This window comes from Triticum dicoccoides, chromosome 5A (genome assembly GCF_002162155.2).
Source record: "Triticum dicoccoides isolate Atlit2015 ecotype Zavitan chromosome 5A, WEW_v2.0, whole genome shotgun sequence".
Lineage (NCBI taxonomy): Eukaryota > Viridiplantae > Streptophyta > Magnoliopsida > Poales > Poaceae > Triticum > Triticum dicoccoides.
The window spans coordinates 444,945,163-444,950,482 of NC_041388.1; positions in this window are offsets into that span (position 1 = coordinate 444,945,163).

The following is a 5,320-nucleotide window of genomic DNA, read 5'->3' on the forward strand; positions in this document are numbered from 1 at the left end:
CAGGCCACGCCGCTCCGGCCTCCTCCCACCTCGCCGACGCCGGCCGCCGCCTCCCCGACGCCGGCAACCTCGGATCCGGCCAGCTACAGTGCGCGCGCCGCCGTCCTCGTAATCCGTGCAAACCCTAGGTGAAATTCGTCTAAGTCCCGGAGATTTGTAGATCTAAGTGCTCCTGTTCGGGGCTCCGTAACTTTGCATGCGTAGCTCCGATTCATTCATATAGCATATCAAAATGTTCATCTCAAAGAGTACATCAATTCATTCCATTGCATCATTTTCATTCGAGCTCATCTTGATGCCCGAAATGCGGTTAGAAGAGGGCTACTTGAGTGAATTGTCAGATCTGCTACTCCGTTTAGCACTTTTGTCATTTTTGCCATGATTAATGTGTGCATGCTATGCCCTTGAGTTCTACATATGTTTTGTTAAGGGTTTTGTCATCTTTCCAGAGGTTCAACCCATGTATTTTTGTGATGTGTGAGGTGACTAGTGCAAGCTTGCAAAGTGGTGCACTTGCTAATTCTGTTTTCAGGGACTTAGTAATTTCACTAAGTCCTGGGATTGTTTATCTCACGATGCCATATGTTCATGTTGTTTCCTAGTGATCCGTGCCTCTTTTGAGGATGATCAGTAAGGGAGTTTTGTTAATCTTGTAGTGCTCTATCGATCCATGTATTTGTTTGCAATTATGGAGCACCCTAGCTTGAGTCAATCGAGCTCTACTTTTGCTACTTTGTGAATCTGGGCAGATTGTCAACTTGTTTGCAATTTTGCCGGTGATGTTGTAGTTGATCCGTGCATGCTATGCTATTGTTCTTGCCATGTCTAGCTTGTATTTTATGCCTTCTTGATGGGTGTATGCTTGTATTGCCATGACTTACACCGTAGTGAGTGCATCGAGCTCGTAAACATGCCTACTTGAGTTATATTTCAGCATGTCTCAGTTTTTCACCAAGTCTGAAACTGATTATGTTTTTGCTATGTTCACATGCTTGCAATTGTATTTTCTGATCCCTTTTGGCTCAAGGTCACTAAGGGACTTTTGTTAAGCTCTTTGAGTAGCTCCATGCCATGCTTTACTTTGCCATGTTCAGGTCCTGTAGCATGTAGTTTTGTTGCTCCGAAGAGTGCTACCTCATCTGAAATTCCAGACAAGTGTTAATTTCACCAAGTCTGAGAACTGTTTGTCATATGCATTTTTGCCATGCTTGTTTGAACCCGTTAATGGATGAATTGGCCGTAGCTCAGTGCTAGACTTTTGTTAAGCATCTTGTGTGCATCCCTGCCATGTATTTTGTTGTCATGTTTGGGTGCTATAGCATGTTCATTATGTTGCATTTAGATGCCTACTTGCTATAAATCGCAGACCGGGGTCATATTTGAATCGCTTGCCATTTCCAAACCGTAACTCCGATTCCGGCGTTCTTTATATCGTTTTCAAGCGATTTCATCTCACCTTTCCAGTGGAACACTTGGTTTTCCAAGTTGAGGCCAGGTTCATGCATTTCCTGTCATATCTTGTATTTTGCATCCCGCATCGCATCCCGCATAGCATATCATCATTGCATCATATCGCTTGATCCTTGCACGTGGTTGACTGTATCCTTTTTGCTTGTTTGTCTTGTTTGGGTAGAGCCAGGAGACGAGTTCGCTAACGAGGAGACCGTTGAGTTTGCTTTTGAGGATCCAGTCAACTATGACAACTGTGCAGGCAAGATGATCATACCCTCGAAATCACTACTATCTTTGTTATGCTAGTTTGCTCGCTCTTTTGCTATGACATTGCTACGATGCCTACCACTTGCTTTCAAGCCTTCCAAATTGCCATGTCAAACCTCTAACCCACCATTGTCCTAGCAAACCGTTGATTGGCTATGTTACCGCTTTGCTCAGCCCTTCTTATAGCGTTGCTAGTTGCAGGTGAAGATTGGAGGCCGTTCCTTGTTGGAACATTTGTTTTGCTTGTTGGGCTATCATTATATTATCTTGTTATCTTAATGCATCTATATAATTGGTAAAGGGTGGAAGGCTCGGCCTCTCGCCTAGTGTTTTGTTCCACTCTTGCCGCCCTAGTTTCCGTCATATCGGTGTTATGTTCCCGGATTTTGCGTTCCTTATGCGGTTGGGTTATAATGGGAACCCCTTGATATTTCGTCTTGATTAAAGCTTTTCCAGCAATGCCTAACATTGGTCTTACCCTTTGCCACCTAGCCTCTTTTTCCCTCGGGTTTCCGGAGCCCGCGGGTCCTCTTATTTTAACCCCCCCCCCCCCCGGGCCAGTGCTCCTCTGAGTGTTGGTCCGACTGAGTAGACTGCGGGGTCACCTCGGGGCAACTTGAGGGTTGGTTTTACTCGTAGGATGTCTCATCTGAGTGTGCCCTGAGAAAGTGATATGTGCAGCTCCTATCGGGATTTGTCGGCACATTTGGGCGGTGTTGCTGGTCTTGTTTTAACCTATCGAAGTGTCTTGAATTACCGAGATACCGAGTCTGATCGGAACGTCTTGGGAGGAGGTCTATTCCTTCGTTGACCGTGAGAGCTTGTCATGGGCTAAGTTGGGACTCCCCTGCAGGGATTGAACTTTCGAAAGTCGTGCCCGCGGTTATGGGCAGATGGGAATTTGTTAATGTCCGGTTGTAGATACCTTGAACCATAATTAATTAAAATGAATCAACTGAGTGTGTTACCGTGATGGCCTCTTCTCGACGGAGTCCGGGAAGCGGACACGGTGTTGGAGTAATGTTTGCGCTGGTTGCTCTCTAGTTTCTCGCTCGTGCTTTGCCTTCTCTTCCCGCTCTCTTTTGCGAATAAGTTAGCCACCATACTTGCTAGTCGCTTGCTACAGCTCCACTCATATTTTACCTTGCCATTCCTATAAGCTTAAATAGTCTTGATCGCGAGGGTGCGAGATTGCTGAGTCCCTGTGGCTCACAGATTACTATTACACCAGATGTAGGGCCTAATGATTCCGCTCCAGGAGACGCATATGAGCTCAAGTGGGAGTTCGACAAAGACTCTCAACGTTACTATGTTTCCTTTCCCGATGATCTGTAGTGGTGCCCAGTTGGGGGTGATTGGGACCGTGTCGCATGTTGGGTTCTCTTTTATTTTGGCGCCGTAGTCAGGCCATGAGTGTTTGGATGATGTAATGTTATTTATGTACTTGATTGACGTGGCGAGTGTAAGCCAACTATGTTATCTCCCCTTTCATTATTATATTACATGGGATGTTGTGAAGATTGCCTAACTTGCGACATATGCCTTCAATGTGATTATGTCTCTAAGTCGTGCCTCGACACGTGGGAGCTATAATCGCATCGAGGGTGTTACAAGTTGGTAATCAGATCCCTCCCCGACCTTAGGAGCCCCATTGCTTGATCGTTATTAGCGGCCGAGTTGTGTCTAGAAAAATGTTGTGAGTCATTTAGGAATTATATATCGGAGAGATTAGGAATTCTATTTACTTCCCAGTCTCCTCATCGCTCTGGTAAGGCATCCTGACGTAAATTTTTGACTCTTCTCTTCTCAAATTTCACTAAAAAAAATTTTAGGATCACGCGGGTATCTTGGAATCGTTCCGATGGTTTTATGATGAGAACATTGTCTTGGTACCTCCTGTCAGGGGTTTAGTGGAAGTGTCCCGGGGAGTTGAGCTCTGAGGTGTTGTCATCATAATTTTATCGTTGCAGTTCTGGAATACCTGAGTTTAGTACGCCGACATCGAAAATCTCTTTTATGCAGTTCGTTGGTGAGATAACCTCGACGCCACCCAGTACTGGGGCGGGAGTTTGGGAGTATCGCCATAACTTGTATAACGGATGCTTTTCGAAGGTTGAGGTAGATAGTTTCCGAAGGTTTCTTGGTTATGTGTTGAAGGATGGATACAGCTGGATGTAGGATTTGCTAGTTTGGGTGAGATATTATGCTTCCCCTGTATCCCCAACACCTGATTGCATAACCGGAAAGGTTCGGGAGTTTCATAGGTGGGAATTCTAGTAGCTCTAGTTCTTCTTCCACGGATATTGGTTTGAGATTGGGATTTCTTACCGATTATTCCTTCTTGATCCGTACCTTGTTGATTTATTTCTCTACCTTAAATTCTATGTGGCTTCTCAATTTATGGATATGTGACCATTTCAAGAGGAATGCATTCGTTCATTTTGTTCGGATGTGAAGACTATATGTTGCAATTTCCATTCCGTTGGATTCAGCTTCAACATTTGTCTATCAATGTGCTAATGATGGTCAACCTCTTCAGGATGGCTCCTCCAACGCGCACGACTCCGAATCCTGATCCGCCACCACCTCCACCTCCTCTGGAGGCATGGCAAGCTGTGATGGCCGCAACCAATGCAAACACACAGCTGATCATGCAAATTCTCCAAGAGCGCAATCAAGGCAACCAAGGGAATCAAGGCAGCAATCAAAGTCACTTTGCTACACTCAACCAGTTCCTTGCTAACGGGCCAAAGACTTTCAGCAATTGTGTTGAGGCAACCGATGCTGACGATTGGCTAGTGGATCTGTGCAAGCATTTCGAGTGCAGTAACGTCAGGCCTGAGGACTTTGTCAAGTTCGCTTCCTTCCAACTCAAAGATCAAGCTGCAGAATGGTTCCAGCAGTACAAGGACTCCAGGGGTGGACGTGTCATCACTTGGGATGATTTCCGTCGAGATTTCCGAGTTCATCATATTCCGCAGAGCGTGGTTGAAAGCAAGCGTGAGGAATTCCGCAACCTGAAGCAAGGCTCTTTGTCTGTCTATGACTACAACAAGTTGTTCCAGAAGCTCGCCTGCTTTGCCAAGCAGGACGTCCCTGATGAGAAGAGCATGATATACCAGTTCAGGGGTGGTCTCAGAGAAGATATTCAGCTAGCTCTTGTCCTCTTTGAGCCCTTGAGATACGATGAGTTCTATAACATGGCACTGAAGCAAGAGGCTGCTCAGTTGAGGTGTGATGCTTCCAAGAAGCGAGTCAGAGATGTTACTCCTTCTTCCTCTACTCAAATGGCTAAGCAGCAGAAGTTTTGGCTTCCTCCTCCTCCGTTCCGTCAGCCGTATCAGCAGAAGAGTAAAGGTGGCCGTGGTTCTTCCCACCCACCCAACCCTGGCTTTCAGAACAAGACTTCGTCTCAAGCTCCAAGATCGAGTGCTTCGTATCACCGTCCGCTTTCAGAGGTCACGTGCAACAAGTGCCAACAGAAGGATCACTATGCCAACAAGTGTTTCAACCAGAGGCGTCTTCCTCCTCCTCCTCCTGTCAGATCGGCAAGTACAGTTGTGGTCAAGCATAACCCCAAGCACGCCAAGGTCAATTTGAT